The sequence below is a fragment of the Acomys minous genome (assembly GCF_964271855.1).
Source record: "Acomys minous genome assembly, chromosome: 3".
NCBI lineage: Eukaryota > Metazoa > Chordata > Mammalia > Rodentia > Muridae > Acomys > Acomys minous.
Window position 1 is genome coordinate 18,998,370 of NC_140485.1, and position 19,336 is coordinate 19,017,705.

A 19,336-nucleotide genomic window follows, 5' to 3' on the forward strand; every position below is an offset into this window, starting at 1 on the left:
ATTTTAACTTGTATAACTTTGGAAGATATTCGTTGGCCACCTGTGTTTCTACTTTCGAGGATTCTGTTCACTTCCTTAGCTCATCTTTCTTTTCTTTTTATTTATTCTTCTCTCATTCAATATACTCTGACTACAGCTTCCCCTCTCTCTATCCCTCTCAGTACCCACCACCCCCCTGCTTTCTCTTTTCCTCAGATCCACTGATCCTCTATTTCCCTTCAGAAAAGAGCAGGTCTCCTATGGATATCAACTGAACACAGCATAACAAAACACAGTAAGATTAGGCACGAACCCTTATATCAAGGCTGGCTGGATGGGGCAACTCAGTAGGAAGAAAAGGGTCCCAAGAGCAGACAAAAGAATCAGAGGTACCTCTCACTCTCCTTGTTAGAAGTCCCACAAAACCTCCAAGCTAAATGACCTTACATATATGCAGAAGAGCTAGCACAATTAGTCTTAGTTCTTATAATTTTTTGTGTGTGCTGGATATTAAATATCTTTCAGTGAGATGTGTATGTATATGTATATATATATATGTACATACCTTTACTAGGTACATAAATAAATATACTAACTAAATAAAAGTTTTTAATATATTATATATTTATTGTAATATATATTTATATGTCAAAATTTTAACATGTATCATAGGTGCTTTTTTATTATTTATTTTAATTTAGCTTCTTATACCTCATCCTTCCTCCTCCACCCCGTCCTTTCCAACACCATGTAAGAGAGAAAGAAGGTTAGGGGGGAGAAAGGGCGTGGTTCTCTTTGGCTACTTCCTGCTGTTTAAGGAAATAGATCCTTGGGGGCACATCCAATCTTCACTTCAAGATATCCTCAACTTACGCTCATTACACTGCATCAACAGCAACCGGGAGCATCAGGGGGGCGTGGGGGAAGCACGAGCAGCCTTCTTCTTTCTCTGAGCTCCTCATCTCTCTCTGGGCTCTGACATTTATCCCCTCTCCCGAGTTCTCAGAATTAAACTAACTACAGCTGGCAAGACCATGCCCTTCTCAGAGCCACACAAGGCAGATAGTCTGTTGCTGCGGACAACCCCATATCCCATTACTTGGATTAAAACAAAAACATGTTTATATAACATAACTGAGTTTACATATACTAAACCACCCCTACATCTCTGGAGTGCAAATAATATGATCATGGTGAATGATATTTTTTATGCGTTCTTGAATTCAGCTTTCAAGAATTTTGTTGAAAATATTTGTGTCTTATTAATCAGGGAAATTGGTTCATAATTTTCCTTTTTTTGTTGTGGTGTATTTATCTGGTCTTGGTACCAGGGTAATACTGGCATTGTGAAATGAGTTTAGAACTGTTTCTTCCTCTAATATTTTGTGGAACAGTTTGAGAAGGGTTGATTTTTTTTTCAGATCTAGTAGAATTCCACAGTGAATGCATTTAAACTCTTTTAAACTCACAGCTTCAATATCATTGCTTGTTACAGAGTTATTTAAATACTTTGTGTCACCTCAGTTTAATTTGGGTGGGTTATCTAGATTTATAAATTTACATATTTCATTTATATTATTTAACTTTTAGTGGCATATGAGTTTTTAAGGTATATACTTATGGTTTTCTAAAGTACTTTGCTATCTATTGTAGTATCTTCCCATTTGTTTGGAATTTTACTAATTTATACCTTTTATCTCTTTCTTTTTGCTACTTTGGCTGGTATTGTCAATATTTTCAAAGAATCAAATGCATTTCACTGATTATTTTTATTGTTCTTTTGTCTTAGGGTTTTATTGCTGCCAAGAGGCACCATGACCATGGCAACTCTTATAAAGGAAAATATTTAATTGGGATTGGCTTTCAGTTCAAAGGCTTAGCCCACTATCATAATGGCAGGAAACAAGGTGGCACACAAGCAGACATGGTGCTGGAGAAGGAGCTGAGAGTTCTGCAGTTGGATCTGCAGGTAGCAGGAAGAAACAGTTGAGTCATTAGGCCTGGCTTCTGAGACCTCAAAGCCTGCACAGCCACCCCCCCTCCAGCCTCCATTTCTTCCAACAAAGCTACACCTACTCCAACAAGGCTAACTTCCTAATAGTGCCACTCCCTATGGGCCTATGGGGAACATGTTCATTCAAACCACCACATTTTAAAATTTTATGTTTTATTAATTTCTCCACTAATCATATTTGCTTCTTTTTAATGATTTTGAGTTTAGCTTGTTCTTGTTTTTCCTTGACTAACTTAGTTATTTATTTAAAATACCTCTGATTTAATTTTTTAAAATTTAATTTATTTACTTAGTGTGTTTGTGTATGTGCACCCATGTGTATAATTGGTCCTCTCTTTCTGCCACATGGGACCTGGGGATCAAACTCAGGTCTTTAGGCTTGGCAGCAAGTGCTTTCACCTCTGAGCCCTCTCACCAGGCACTTGGTAAAGGACAGAAATAAAAGTTCCAGAGATTAAAAGCTAAATTCTATACTCTCTAATGGTCAAACCCTACCTGTTTGGAGCCTGACCCAGTGACTTGAAATGCTTTGTCTGAATAAGTAAAGCCTAATTCCTAGTGACCCTTGACATGTCATCCCAAATAGTTAGTCTCAGGAAGGGCAAGTGGTGTTATAAAACTAATTACCTAACAAGACAGTGAGCTGCCTTGGTGAGCTCTATTTATACACTACCCTATAAAATGGCCATATGACCAAGCCAAGTAACTTCTCTTAATTGTTATAAAAGGACCCCATTCCTTCCCAGTGAGCTGACTCACTGAGACCTTGCCTGTAATGTTGCTGTCCAAATGGACTATTCTTTAAAAAAAAGCAAAACATTATTTGTGGTGTGTGGTGTGTGTGTGTGTGTGTGTGTGTGTGTGTGTGTGTGTGTGTGTGTGTCGCACGTGTGGAGTCTGAGGACAATCTTGTGGAGTCAGTCCTCACATCCTTCCTTTATGTGGTTACTGGAGATTGAAGCCGAGTTGTGAAGTCCATGCTACAAGAGCCGTTAGCCACTGAGCCATCATGCTGGCCCATTTATTTACTAAAACATTTATATCAATTCTTGTCTGGTAAATAATTTACCTCCACACTTAGGCTCCCTTTTTCTGGCACAACATTTTGGTCACCGGGCTGGAAAATTCTTCCCTGGCTTCCTGATTGTTGAGGGCTGAGGTGAACCCAGGCTTTCCCCAAGGCTGGGAGGAGAAGGAACAAACACAGTTCCTTATGTAAAAGCAAGAACTTGCTTGGCAGAGCCAGTAATGGCCTGGGACCAGGGCTTTGAAAGAGCTTCAGCGTCAGAGCTTGAGAACACAAGTCTTCCCACCTGACAGGATTATAGTTACCAGCCCCAAGGCTGTGGTACGCACCAGCTTGTGGGATAGTATCTGTTCCTCGTGTAGAACATCGTTTAATTAGTTTCCTGCTGACTCTGTCCCATTTCTCCCTGGAAATAGTACATAAGATGCTGAATTTATTAGTAAGCTTGCTTGGCATGAGACATAAGCTAGTGCAAGACCTCCTGATCCCAAACTTATCTCTCTATCTTCTGATCTCCTGGACCTCTTTGTCAGGACATTGTCACTGAAGAATGACTTGCTGGTCTAGGCCGCTTGATCTCTCTCTTCACTCTGGTGCCTGTCATGGCTGGCTAAGAGCCCTGTGGGCTTCCCTTTGGCTCCTTCCAAATGGTAAGAGCTGTTTTTAAGAAGTTCCCTCACTGTTAATATCGTGCCCCAGGGATAGCAACCAAACATCTATGTCAAATCCACACACATTGTGAGGCCTTACTTGCTCTCTCCTTTCTTTACTGGCCCTTGATGAACACATAACTGATGAAAAATTTGCCTTCAGTTTTCCTTCCTAGCCAGGCTTCTGGATCCAAGAGATTCACAATAAGCAACCAGATTTTTGCTTTCTTTAGTATGGCAAGCTACTCAGCTACCCTTTCTTACACAGCTGTCCAGTTTTTACCACTTGAAAGTTACCAACCAGACAGATTTGGCTACAGAATGAAACTGTATTTCACCTCTGTGAGTCAGGAGGTCTTTGTTCTTGGACAGTGAGTGCCTTGTTCCAGTAAGCATGGTGAGACTGGGTCTCACCCATGACTTGGATGCCTGAAACCTCAAAAGGATGCTTTTAGGATAATTGATGTACTTCTGGTAGGACTCATGACGAGTCTCACAGTCTCAGTTGTAGGACATGTTGTGAAAAACTGATCTAAGTTTTATCCTCAGACTTGCAAAAGGGGAAACAAAAAACAAATACAAAAAACCCCCTGTTCCTTTGTAAGAAATGCCCACTCTGGGACCAAGAAACTCAAGCTGCCTAATGGCACATAAAAGCTATAATTGTATAACTAGACCTATTTTGTCACAATTCAGGAAGGAAGTCTGAGATAATTTACACCCAAGTCTTCACGACCCATCATCCACCGTTTGGGCTCTTGTCTATGGAAGGAATGTCATCGTATGTCACCAACTTCCTTACACAAGTCCCTACTCCTGAACTTGGTTCCTTGATCTATTATTTGTGGTCACTCCAGCTTTGCCCTCGCTGCCAGCCACGCAGCTGCTTAATGAGTATGCCTCCACCCTGGCTCTAGCCTCTTTCTCCCCATCTCTCCTTCCCACACATGGGACTTTTTTCAATTGGTCTACCTCCCTGCCCAGCCGCATTTTCTCCATCCCACACTTGCAAGGGACCACAACTTAAAGAGCATTTCAGAGCTACTTCCTCCCCACAGGGAAACATCCTTTCCCTCTGGAAGGTGGCCGCTGAGGATCTGGCACGCTCTAAGACCTGTTCCTTTCCCCCATGTTTGGCCTGTCTCAAATGTAATCGCACCTAGGGTCGTTTAGCCAGAATCCTTCCACCTTCATTAAAGAGTTCCAAATGATTTCCATGGCTTTGACCTAACCTGTCAGGATGCCTATGTCACCCTGACCACCTGACACACTCATGAGGAAAGTTCCATGTCTGGTCTTTAGCAAGTACCTCGGCAAATGTGCTTCCTGTTCATAGGCTCAACTACAACCTGGCCAGCCTCCATTTCCTGTCCTGACATGGAACGCTGCTGGTCGTTTCAGGTCGCCGATGTAGGGAATGGAGTAGGAACACTCACAGAGACTGTGTGATTGCTTATCTATCAGAGGGGCTTTCTAGTTAGTAAAGCAATTAATCATATTAAGTTACAGGAAACAATGTAGTTTCTGAAAATCTCTTTCCATCTGGGCTAGCTGAAAAGTGTATGCAGTCCACAGATTTGATCCTTGTGAGTCCAGAGGAGAGAAGACCATACTTCATAAGCCAAGCCTATCTGGATATTAACCAAAACAGTCAAAAACTAGATTAGGGATTCTAGACCTACGTTATTAGACATGGCCTTCACAGCCATTAATAGATAGAATGCCAAGTAAGAGAGAGACCAGCAACAATAGCCTCTCCATGCCCACCTCAGGAAACCCGGGTCTCTCCCCAAGAGCTGTCCAGTTTAGCCGCAGGGACTGACCGAGTCCTGGGTAAAAGGACTGTTTTCTGCTAAGACATCAGCTAAACCGTTTCAGCTGGAACTGCTCAAGGCCCCTAAGTTACAGGCCTCTCTACAACCACGTGTGAACTGCAAAACAAAGCGGGAATGTCCCACTCTCCCTCACGAGGGAGGACTGAGCATCCTCTAAGGACCCAAAGCTCAGGTCAAACCTGAAAAAGGATAAATGCCTCACGTTATGTTTTTCTCTCATCGTCATGACAAAATACCCAATGAAAGCAATTCATGGCGGAAGAGTGGATTTTGGCTCACAGTTTGAGGGTGCGTCATCCCAGTGACAAAGACATGGTGGTGGGAGCATGAGGCAGCTGGTCGTAGGGCATCTACAGTCACAAAGAGATAAAGGCTGGTGGTCAGCTCACTCTACCCCTTTATTGTGCCACGGCTCCCAGCCATTTAGGGTGGATTTTCCCTCCCCAACCCAACCTAGGAACTTCCCTGAAGATGTGCCCAGAGGTTTGTTTCCTAGGTGATTTTGGATCCTATCAACTGATAATCACTATTAACCATTATACCCTGATTATTTTCCCGGGCTATGGGGAACTAATGAGGAATAAGGTTCCCCTCCTTCATGAGACACAGGAAGCCCTGAGGCCATCCTAGCTCCCACATTCTCCATCTGTATGATGCACCTCAGGAAACCCTGGATGTGGCAGAAAACAAAACTACATTCTCTTTAGATGCTGGCATTAAGGTTTGAACCCTGACCACCTTCTCTGGTTCAACCTTCTGGGGCCCCAATCTTCCTGAATGGTGTTGATGGTAAGTCCTAATCAGCTTGGTTTATATTCTCTTTAACCTGCATAGTAAATTTCACTCACCCCTTTCTGATCCTGCCTAGTTCCCCCATTCCCCTCCTATGGAGAAATGCTAAAAAAAAGAAAAAAAAAAACAAAGACGAAAACAAAAACAAAAATTTCAGTCCCATTGAAGTGCCTTTGGGACTCCAGAGATGGTGGTGAGAAACGTCCAGTTGGAAGTCTGTCTCCCTGTTACTTGGTGACTTCATTTAGATCACTTCTTCCTATGTGTATATATTTTAGGAAGTTTCTATTATATTAGGTTTCTATAAACCCCTAGAATAGCCTCATATTCCCTCACTCTTCCCCTTCTTCCCTCTGCCTCCCTGTTTCATGCTCTTTTTCCAGCACCTGCTTGTCCATTCATAACTTTCTATTCTAGTTTTCCTTCCTAGGGAGACTCATCCTTCTCACCTAGTCCGTTCCTCTGTACCTAACCTCTGTGGTTATATGGACTGTAGCTTGCTTATCAATGACCTAACAGCTAACATCCCCATATAAGGGGACACATATCATATTTGTCTTTCTAGTGCTGAGATACCTCACTCAGGATAATTTCTTTTTCTAGTTCCATCCTTTTACCCACAACTTCCATGATTTCACTTTTTAACAGCTGAGTAATACTCCACTGTGTAAACAGACCACATTTTCTTTAGCCATTCATCCATTGACAGACATCTAAGTTGTTTTCAGTTTCTGGCTGTCATGAATTGGGCAGCAATGAACATGGTCCAACAAGCGTCTCTATGGTAGAATGAAGCATCCTTTGGGTATATGCTCAAGTGTGGTATAGCCGAATCTTGAGGTAAATCAATTCCCATCTTTCTGAAGAACCACCACACTAATTTCCATAGTAGCTGTACAAGTTTGCACTCCCAGCAGAAGTGGATGAGTGTTCTCCTCACTCCACATCCTTGCCACCATGAGATGTCAACTGTTTTATTGATCTTGGCCATTCTGAATGTAGTTTTGATTTTCAGTTATCTGATAAATAAGGATGTTGAACCTTTAAGTGCTTCTCAGCCATCTGAATTTCCTCTTTCAAGAATTCTGTTTAGATTTGTGCCCCACTTTTATTTACTTATTTTTTCTTTTTTAAAAAATATTTTATTAATTTATTCATATTACATCTCAATTGTTATCCCATCTCTTGCATCCTCCCGTTCCTCCCACCCTTCTATTTTCCCCCTACTCCCCTCCCTTATGACTGTGACTGAGGGGGACCTCCTCCCCCTGTATATGCTCATAGGGTATCAAGTCTCTTCTTGGTACCCTGCTATTTTTAAATTAAGTTGTTTGTTTTATTGATGTCCAAGTTTTTTTTTTTAGTTCTTTATATATTTTTTATATTAACCTCCTCTTGGATGTGTAGTTCGTAAAAATATCTTCCCATTCTGTAGCCCACTGCTTTGTTCAAATGATGGTGTTTTTTTTTTTGTCATAAAGAAGCTTTTCAGTTTCATGAGATCCTATTTATTAATTGTTGTTTTAGTGCCTATGCTATTGGTGTTCTGCTCAGAAAATCTTTTTCTGGGTAGCACCTATTCTTTTTGGAAAAACTCACATTGATTCTAGTCCTGTAAGGTGTGTGTGTGTGTATGTGTGTGTGTGTGTGTGTGTGTGTGTGTGCGCGCGCGCACGCACTGTGCATTCATACACACTAGGAGAAAGAAACCCAGTGTTGACATCAAGCATCTTCCTCTGTTGCTCTCCACTTTATTTCTTGAGACAATGTTTCTCACAGAACTTGGAACTCACCACTGTGCCTAGGCTGGCTGGCCAGCAAGCCTCCAGGTTTACCTGTCTCATTCCCAAAGCTGAACTTACAGGTGGGCACTGTTGTGTAGTAATACAACTTCATAGAAACATTTCTTGCATTTAGAAAGGCTGGACCTTTCCCAGACCTCCCAGAGAAGTTATTAATACCCCTCGAGAGCACTTAGGACCATGCAATTAACCTGCTGTCCTGCTGTATACTTTAAACGGCCTTTAAGAGGACAATGGAAGTGACCTTACGTGCCACGCAATAAGCTTTTACAACCTAAGCTAATGAATGCATAGCTCTAATCTTAAGTTATACACCTTCCATTCCCCTGATCTAGAGAGAAAGAGAGAGAGAAAGAGAGTGTTATGAAAGCAAGCTTATATGACAACTAGTCATCATATATGGTTTTATAATATCTGTTTGAAATGATGTTTACTAGTTGGAGTCAGTAAAGTTATTTTCTACATTGTGAGACTCGGTTAAAGATTTCTGGTAAAGAGTCCTTCATCCCTTTCCCATGCCATGTTTTCTGTGCTGTTTAATAAATAGCTCAGCTGGGCATGGTGACACACATCTTTAATCCCAACATTCAGGAGACAGAGTTTGGCAGGTCTTTATGAGTTTAAGGGCAGCTTGGTCTACATAGCTGAGTTTCAGGCCAGTCAGGGCTATATAGTAAGAGCTTGTCTCAAAAAAATTTTTTTGCATGTGTTATCCTACTAACATGACAAGAAGTTAGATCTTAGTCTAGTTGAAAATTTCTTGTATGTAACAATTCATTTTACTCTTAATTCCCTATTTTATCATCTGCAAACTGTTTGATTACTAATGTGTTAGGTATGCATCTCTTTTAGCTTATGTTATCTGGAATTTATTGAGTCTCTTGGACTTATATACTAATATATTTTTATAAGATTTTGATAATTTTGATGCATATTCATCAAATATCTTTCTATCTATTTCTTTCTCTCATCTTATTCATCATGTCCTATTAAGTGAATATTTGTACACTCAATAGTATCACACAATTACATGATTGAATAATCTCAACTGACTCACTCCAAGACCACTACTTTCTTCCTTTAGTCTTCTTGAAATCCAAAGTCAAGTACCTGTAGTCAATTTTTATTTTAAAAATTAAAATATAATTACATTATTTATCTCTATCTTCTTCTTGCAACTTCTCCTGTGTCCCTGACACCATGTTCTTTTTCAAATCCATGGCATCTTTTTCTTTAATTATTATTTTATACTCACAAAGATATACATATAATCTGATAAATGTATTTAGTGATAATATATATCATATATATGAATGATCAGGGCTTACCACTTGGTATTAGATAACAAATTAGGAAGCTCATACTCACACTGGATAAGATTGACTCTTCTTTTTGTTGATGCAACAGTTTATTTCTTTTTTTCTTTCTTTTTTATTACATGTATATACAATAGACTGCCTATAGCAAGAAGAACTATGATACAATCAGGAATTTTATTAAGTGTGAAGCCAAATTAAAAGATCAACTCTTCTTTTCTCAATAGTTATTAGTTGGCAGTGGTTCTTTGTCTGGGGTGGAGCTCCATAATATTTACTCCTTCTATGCTAGCATGTTTATTGGTGTTGTACTTGCTCAGGCCTGGTTAGGCAATCATATGGGTGTAGTTTCTTTGCCATCTCTTGGAGACACAACTCAGAGCAGACTTTCTGGTCTTCTAGCTCTCACTCCCTCCTTTGGTACTCATTTTATTGCTACTTGTGAGTGTGTTTTTTAAAAAAAGATTTATTTATTGTTACGTATGTATACAGTGCTCGGCCTGAATGTACACCTGCAGGCCAGAAGAGGGCGCCAGATCATAGTCTAGATGGTTTTGAGCCACCATGTGGTTGCTGGGAATTGAACTCAGGACCTCTGGAAGAACAGACCGTGCTCTTAACCTCTGAGCCATCTCTCCAGCCCACTACTTGTGTTTTTAATTACTTAATTAATTGACTTCATATGTTGACTGCAGTTTTCCCTCTCCTCCCAATCCTACCTCCTCCCTTCCCCATCTTCACTCCTCCTCCATTTCTCTTCAGAAAAGATATCAACCACCCTTGGCATAAGACTAGACACATCTTCTATTGAAGTTAGACCAGACAGCCCAGTTAGGGGAAAGTGATTGAAAGGCAGACAACAGAATCAGAGACAGCCCCTGCTCCATTTGTTAGGGAAACCACATGAAGACCAAGCTACACAACCGCTACATATGTGCAGAGGGCCTAGGTCAGTCCTATGCAGGCTTTCTGGTTGGTGGTTCAGTCTCTGAGTCCCCTATGGGCCCAGGTTAGTTGATTCTGTGGGCTTTCTTGTAGTGTCTTTGACCCTTTTGTTCCTACAGTCCTTCCTCTTCCTCTTCTGCCAGTATTTCCCAAGCTCTGCCTAATGTTTGGCTGTGTGTCTCCACACTGTTTCCATCAGAAGCTTCTGTGATGATGGTTATGTTAGGTTCCTGTCCCTGCACATGCTGTAGGGAGGACAAATTGTAGGCCAAAGGTTTTGTGGCTGGATTGGTGTCCTGATGCCTCCACTGGAAGTCTTCCTCGGTTACAAGAGATGGCTGGCACAGTCTCCATTTCCCTCATTTCTAAGAGTCTTAGCCAGGGTTAGCTAGGGTCACCCTTACAGATTCCTGGGAATTTTCATTGCCTTAGGTTTCTAGCGCATTCCAGAGATGCCCTCGACAACCTGATCCCTCCTGTTCCTGGTTTCCTCCCCTGTCCAGTGTCCTCCCCTAGACCACCCAAAATGTCTATTCTATCTTCCCTTCTTAGTGAGAGTCAGCCATTCCCCCTCTTGTAGCTCCTACAGTCTTTCTGCCTCCTCTTCCTTTATGTTCCCTGAGCCATGGGCGTTGAGATTGTGTTTCAAATGTATCAATTATCAGTTGGGCCAATCACCCTATGATTAGTTGTTACCTTCAGATTTTCCAGAAGTAGCTTTCCAGATGTAATGGTCTCCATCTCCTGCAAAGAGAAACTTCTTTGATGAGGGTTGAGAGCTATACTTATCTGTGGTCTAAGAATAAGTATTAGACTTTAAGAATTAAAATGGGGGCTGGAGAGATGGCTCAGTGGTTAAGAGCGCCGCCTGCTCTCCCAAAGGTCCTGAGTTCAGATCCCAGTAACCACATGGTGGCTCACAACCATCTGTAATGTGATCTGATGCCCTCTTCTGGCCTACAGTTGTATATGTAGGTAGAACACTGTATACATAATAATAAATCAATAAATCTTTAAAAAAAGAATTAAAATGATTCAGTAGAGTAGCAGTAGTAAGTTCTCCTCTAAGACCTATGACCTTATCAGTCCTGGGTAGCTGGCTAGGTTTCCAATACCAGACATGGGTTTACCTCCGCTGAGCAAGCCTTAAGTACAATCAGCTATTGATTACTGCCAAGATATCATTGTCACTATTGTATCTTTAGGGCTGTCTTGTCATCTTGTCCTTGTTGTGGTTCATAGTTGTCACAGCTGGGTAGGACTGTTGATTGAATAACCTTGAAAAGAAGTTTGTCATGTTTAGTACTGGAGTTTTGTTATTTTAGGTAACTACAAAGCAATACTATTCTTCATGGTTCAAACTTTCTTAGAGTTATACATCTCTTCCCCCCCAAGCCTTTTCTGTATTGATCTCCCTCCTCAACCCCCCATTTTCCTTGTGATAATTTGAATGAGAATGTCCCCCATAGGCTCAATGTATTAGAACACTTGGTTCCCTGTTGGTGGCACTGTTTTAGAAGGTTTAGGAGGTGTGGCATTGCTGGCGGAGGTGTGGCACTGGAGGTGGGCTTTGGGAATGTAAGTACGCACACCAATTTCAGTTTGCTTTCTCTGTTTTATGCATGCGTAATTGTTAAGGAGATTAACACCAGTAAAACAAGGTTTGATCTGCATTGGAGGAGAGGGAGGGATGCCCTCAGGCATGGAGCTCACCCAATTAAGCTTCCAAGCTGTGGAAAAGGGGCTAAGGTATTTTCTGCTCTTAGGAAGAAATTGAAACCAAAAGCTGCCGCAAATGTGGTCCAGAGGGGACCAGGATTTGCCCCAAGCTAGCAGCTGAATGTGCCAGTGTTGTCCATGTGGTGCTGGCTTTACAGCCATGGAGGACTTAGAGGAAAGGGCTCATAGAACATTCCTCTGCGGTTTTCATGTTTATGGTTCCAGATGGCAAAACTCAGCTTCTTGCTCCAGCCACCGTATCTACCCACCGCCCCGCTTCTCCACCCTATCTGCCGCTTCTCCACCCTATCTGCCTACCGCCCCGCTTCTCCACCCTATCTGCCCACCGCCCCGCTTCTCCACCCTATCTGCCGCTTCTCCACCCTATCTACCTACCGCCCCGCTTCTCCACCCTATCTACCTACCGCCCCGCTTCTCCACCCTATCTGCCTACCGCCCCGCTTCTCCACCCTATCTGCCTACCGCCCCGCTTCTCCACCCTATCTGCCTACCGCCCCGCTTCTCCACCCTATCTGCCTACCGCCCCGCTTCTCCACCGTATCTACCCACCGCCCCGCTTCTCCACCCTATCTGCCGCTTCTCCACCCTATCTGCCTACCGCCCCGCTTCTCCACCCTATCTGCCGCTTCTCCACCCTATCTATCTACCGCCCCGCTTCTCCACCCTATCTGCCTACCGCCCCGCTTCTCCACCCTATCTGCCTACCGCCCCGCTTCTCCACCCTATCTGCCTACCGCCCCGCTTCTCCACCGTATCTACCCACCGCCCCGCTTCTCCACCCTATCTGCCGCTTCTCCACCCTATCTGCCTACCGCCCCGCTTCTCCACCCTATCTGCCGCTTCTCCACCCTATCTGCCGCTTCTCCACCCTATCTGCCTACCGCCCCGCTTCTCCACCGTATCTGCCCACCGCCCCGCTTCTCCACCCTATCTACCTACCGCCCCGCTTCTCCACCGTATCTGCCTACCGCCCCGCTTCTCCACCCTATCTGCCGCTTCTCCACCCTATCTGCCTACCGCCCCGCTTCTCCACCCTATCTACCTACCGCCCCGCTTCTCCACCGTATCTACCTACCGCCCCGCTTCTCCACCCTATCTGCCGCTTCTCCACCCTATCTGCCTACCGCCACGCTTCTCCACCCTATCTGCCTACCGCCCCGCTTCTCCACCGTATCTGCCGCTTCTCTACCCTATCTGCCTACCGCCATGCTTCTCCACCCTATCTGCCTACCGCCCGCTTCTCCACCCTATCTGCCTACCGCCACGCTTCTCCACCCTATCTGCCTACCGCCCGCTTCTCCACCCTATCTGCCTACCGCCCGCTTCTCCACCCTATCTGCCTACCGCCCGCTTCTCCACCCTATCTGCCTACCGCCCCGCTTCTCCACCGTATCTGCCTACCGCCCCGCTTCTCCACCCTATCTGCCGCTTCTCCACCCTATCTGCCTACCGCCCCGCTTCTCCACCGTATCTACCCACCGCCCCGCTTCTCCACCCTATCTGCCGCTTCTCCACCCTATCTGCCTACCGCCCCGCTTCTCCACCGTATCTGCCTACCGCCCCGCTTCTCCACCCTATCTGCCGCTTCTCCACCCTATCTGCCTACCGCCCCGCTTCTCCACCCTATCTGCCTACCGTCCCGCTTCTCCACCGTATCTGCCCACCGCCCCGCTTCTCCACCCTATCTGCCGCTTCTCCACCCTATCTGCCTACCGCCCCGCTTCTCCACCGTATCTACCCACCGCCCCGCTTCTCCACCCTATCTGCCGCTTCTCCACCCTATCTGCCTACCGCCCCGCTTCTCCACCGTATCTGCCTACCGCCCCGCTTCTCCACCCTATCTGCCGCTTCTCCACCCTATCTGCCTACCGCCCCGCTTCTCCACCGTATCTGCCTACCGTCCCGCTTCTCCACCGTATCTGCCCACCGCCCCGCTTCTCCACCCTATCTACCTACCGCCCCGCTTCTCCACCCTATCTGCCGCTTCTCCACCCTATCTGCCTACCGCCCCGCTTCTCCACCGTATCTGCCCACCGCCCCGCTTCTCCACCCTATCTACCTACCGCCCCGCTTCTCCACCCTATCTGCCGCTTCTCCACCCTATCTGCCTACCGCCCCGCTTCTCCACCCTATCTGCCCACCGCCCCGCTTCTCCACCCTATCTGCCGCTTCTCCACCCTATCTGCCTACCGCCCCGCTTCTCCACCCTATCTACCTACCGCCCCGCTTCTCCACCCTATCTGCCGCTTCTCCACCCTATCTGCCTACCGCCCCGCTTCTCCACCCTATCTGCCCACCGCCCCGCTTCTCCACCCTATCTGCCGCTTCTCCACCCTATCTGCCTACCGCCCCGCTTCTCCACCCTATCTACCTACCGCCCCGCTTCTCCACCCTATCTGCCGCTTCTCCACCCTATCTGCCTACCGCCCCGCTTCTCCACCCTATCTACCTACCGCCCCGCTTCTCCACCCTATCTGCCGCTTCTCCACCCTATCTGCCTACCGCCCCGCTTCTCCACCCTATCTGCCCACCGCCCCGCTTCTCCACCCTATCTGCCGCTTCTCCACCCTATCTGCCTACCGCCCCGCTTCTCCACCCTATCTACCTACCGCCCCGCTTCTCCACCCTATCTGCCGCTTCTCCACCCTATCTGCCTACCGCCCCGCTTCTCCACCCTATCTGCCCACCGCCCCGCTTCTCCACCCTATCTGCCGCTTCTCCACCCTATCTGCCTACCGCCCCGCTTCTCCACCCTATCTGCCTACCGCCCCGCTTCTCCACCCTATCTGCCTACCGCCCCGCTTCTCCACCTTATTCACCTACCGCCTGCCTTGCTTCTCCACTATAATGGCGGTGGAAACTTTTCCCCCTGGGACAAGATAAACCCTTCCTTGTCCTGGTGTTGTATTATAGCATTAGAAAAGTAACTGATGCATGTCCTTCATTTCACTTATATTCTGCTGCTTCTCCTCTCTAACACTCCTACTCTCTGGCCCCATCGTTCCTTTTCACTTTCTCAGTTTCTGCAGTTGCTCCTGCAGGTGGGCACATCTGATGATTCAGGCCTAAGAGCTACAGATGGCATTTCTCTTTCTGGGTCTGGGTCGTCTCGCTCAATATAATATTTTCTAATCATATCCATTTATTTGCATATTTCATGACTTTGGTTTTGTTTGTTTCACAGGTGAAGAGTTTTGCTTTGTGTGTATATACTGACCTTCAAGATTTCTAGTTTTTCTTTTAGTGTATGTTTTGGGTACCATTGTCAAATACCAGATGACTGTGGTTCATGTACTCATGTTTTGTGGGGGTCTCTGCAAACACCAGGACCAGCAGAGTATTGATGCACATGAGCCAATGTGGAAATCCAGTTCAACATTACTCAAAACTCATATTTGAGTATAGTACAACATAGGAAAATGTTTCCTGGTGACAACTCTCACAATGAAGTTTAAGCTGTGAACACATTGACACTCGTTTGCAAAGTACATGTGACCTCTTCCATAAGAATGGGTTCCATCCTCCTATGGGAGGATCTGGTGTAGTCTAGGTCACTAAGGTGCAAAGAGCCTGTGACATCTCTCTTAGGCATGGGTTCTATTGACTGAGAAACAATGCGCTTAAGATAAAGTTCTAAGGAGGAAGAGCCTAGGATAAAAATAATAGTCTGGAGGATTCAGGTGTGGCCTGGCCTTGCAGACAGCACAAGTTACTAGGCTTTTAACTACAGACTCTAACCCTTCTGGATGGAAAACATGTATACACGTCCTCTTCTGTTCAGGAGACAATCCAGTATGGCTAACAGGGTTTCCCTAGTCCTTATCTGTGAGTGCAAGAACTTCGAGCCTTCTACAATGTTTGGGTCTTTGGCTTTGTTACAATAGTCTACACATCTGCTTTTGTGCCAGTGCCATATTGGTTTGTTACTATAGCTCAGTAATATAGCTTCAAATCTGGAATGCTAATCCCTCCAACACTGTTTTCAGCTCTCTCTCTCTCTCTCTCTCTCTCTCTCTCTCTCTCTCTCCCTCCCTCCCTCCCTCCCTCCCTCTCTCCTCTCTCCCTCCCTTTGTTCCTACCTTTCTTTTCCTCAGGATTTTTAAAAAATATCTTCAGTCTTTTATGGTTTCATATGAATTTTAGGAGTTTTTCTTCTATTTATGTGAAAACTGTTGTGGATATGATTGGAATTGCATTGAATGTAGACGCTTTTGATAGACCAGCCATTTCATAATATTAATTCCATCAATTCATGAGCATGGAAAGTCTTTTTATTTTCTAGTGTCCTTCCTCAGTTTATTTCCTCAGAAATTTAAAGTTTTCATTATAGAAGAATTTCACCTCCTTGTTGGATTTATATTTTATTTTCTTTGACAGCATTATAAATGGGTGTGCCCATTGTCTCTTTCTCAGCGTGTTTGCTGTTGATGTTGCATCCTGACACTTTACTGAAATTGTTGCTTATTTCTAGATATTTTCAGGTGGAATTTTTGGAATCTCTTATGTATAATATCCTATCATTAACAAGTAAAGATATTTTTACTTCTTCTTTTCTTATTGGTATCCCTTTACTTTTCTTTGATGTGGTCAATTTTAAATTTTCAGTTAAGCTTATGAAAAGTAATTATATCTTTCAGTTTTAAATTTTATTTCATGTGTGTGAGTGTTTTACCTGTGTGTATTTCTGTATACTACTTTTGTGCCTGGTACCCTTGGAGGCCAGAAAAGGAAGCTGAATCTCCTGGAACTGGGTTATAGACAGTTTTAAGTGGCCATGTGGGTGCTGAGAATTGAACCTAGGTCCACTGAAAGAGTAGTTAGTGCTCTTAACAATTGAGCCATCTCTCCAGCCGAACACTTTTCAGACTTAAATTTTGTATTTGATTCTTGTTTATAATTTGTAGTTCTATGCTAATATTCTCTAGATCAGGCATTCCCAAGCTGTGAATCACAACCCCTTTGGTGGTTGTTGAATGACCCTTTCACAGGGGTCACCTAAGACCATTGGAAAATATAGATATTTATGATTCGTAACAGTAGAAAGATTACAGTTATGAAGTAGCAACAAAACAAATTATATGGCTAGGGTCACCACCACAGTAGGAGCTGTATTAAAGGGCCACAGCAGTAGGAAGGTAGAGAACATCCGTTCTAGATGGTTAAACACTGTTTTGCTTTGATTTTCAGATATGCATTCATACACACACACACACACACACACACACACACACACACACACACGTATAATATCTGATTAAAAGTCTTAGTCTGGTAAGTAAATTATCTCCTTTAGATAAATTTTTATTGGATACTTTACTTTCTAGAATGGTATTTTCCTGTTTTATAGTTGTTTTATCAAAAGGTGAATATTCCATATAATCAGATTCATACCTTTTTTGATTCTACAATTTTTATTTCTGCTGAGATGGCTTAATGGTCGGCTACTAATCAGCGATTTTCTTACATTATTTGAACAGTGTCTTACTTACTGTTCTATTACTGTAAAGGAACACAAGGACCAAGGCGACTTATAAAAGAAAGTATTTAATTGTGAACTTGTTTACAGTTTTAGGTGGGTGAGTCCATGACCATCATGGCAGGGAGAGTGGCAGGACGCAGGCAGGTGTGACACCAGAGCAGTAATGGAGGCTTCCATCTACTCCTAATCTATAACTACAAGGTGTGTGTGTGTGTGTGTGTGTGTGTGTGTGTGTGTGTGTGTAAATGGGAGACAGATAGACAGATACATACATACATACACACAGACACAGACACACACACACACACACACACACACACACACACACACACACACACAGGGAGAGAGAGGGGGGGGAGGGAGAAGGAGACTGGGCTTGACACCGGCTTTTGAAACTTCAAAGCCCACCTCCAGTGACACACCTCCTCCAACAAGGCCACACCTCCTAATTCTTCCCAAATGGTTCTGCCAACTGGGGACCCAGCATTCAGATATACGAATGTGTGGAGGCCACTCTTATTCAAACCACCACAAAAAGTAAGTCTTTTCATCTTTTGCTAAGAGGCTCACAATTTTACAGCTCTGCTTTAACCTTTATATCCCGGTTGGATTTCAGATGGCAGAAGAAATAATTAATGGACCCTGAAGAGAGTGCATCGAGATGATCCCATCAGAGAAACAAAAGGAGAAGAATAAAGAAAAATGTTAACTATGCGACACCACTGAGCAGAGCATTAAAACCAGCCAGATGGGAAATACGAGGGATTGCTCCACTGTCTGTGAGCATCCCCTCCCATCATAGATAGATGATGTCGACATGGATGTAGACAATAGAGATATAGATACAGATGCAGGACCAGATCTATTTCCATCCTCAGGACGAAGTTAGATCTTTTCATGTCAGACATTTTACTCCCACAGTCTTACAGTTCTGCCAGGCTCTTGTTTGACCCAGGTGGCACCACTGTCCCAGACAGCCCCTGAGCTGAACATTTGACAAACATCCCGAGGATGGGATTTTTCCTGCAGAAAGAGCTCCGGGGCAGATCAGATGAAGATAACTTCAGGAAACAGACCGTTCTGCATCAGACAGTAGCGACATTCTGCAGGGACCTTTCTTCCCACCCCTCTCTCCCTTCTCTGTTAGGAATACAGCCCAGGGTTTCACATGTGGTGGGCAAGCACTCTACCATCTGGGGAACTTGCTGAAGGTCCAAAACCTGGCTCTTCTGGTGGCCGCGGCCTGATGACTGCAGATGTAACTCCTGTGACTTCTGGATTTCAAGGTTCCCATGGACAATGGGGAAGAGAAGTAGATCAAGAAATAAGGGCGCGAGTCTAGTCCTTTTATTGAGATTCAGCAAGGTTTTTGCTGTTGTTGTTGTTTTTTTGAATGAGTGTTTATCAGATTGTTGCACATTTGGTTAATTTCAAACGTTTTGCAAAGCTGATTCTCACAAAGTTTGGCGCTGCTTTCATTACTCTGTAGAGGTCTTCATTGCTGAATCTCCTCCCCAGAATGTGTGTTTTCATGGATGCATATATTTTATTGCGGAAAATTTCAAACATATATACAGTAGGGGTTAGGACAGTACAGTCTTTGGTACCCACCTGTCTTAGTCCGTGTTTTACCGCTGTGCAGAGACATCATGATCCTGGCAATGCTGGTAGAGGAATGCATTTAATTGGATCTTGCATACAGTTTTTCAGAGGTTAGTCCACTATCGTCGTGTTGGGAAGCATGGCATCACACAGTC

The 19,336-nt window shown here is 44.3% G+C and overlaps 1 long non-coding RNA gene across 1 annotated transcript in view; it reads left to right on the plus strand.

The window, feature by feature from the left end:
* Positions 1 to 19,030, plus strand: part of LOC311593589 — a 37,811-nt gene extending 18,781 nt beyond the window's left edge. Inside the window, exon 2 of the long non-coding RNA XR_014777772.1 lies at positions 18,196 to 19,030. This is a non-coding gene — a long non-coding RNA (uncharacterized lncRNA). The remainder of the gene's footprint in view (positions 1 to 18,195) is intronic.
* The last annotated feature ends 306 nt before the right edge of the window (positions 19,031 to 19,336 follow it).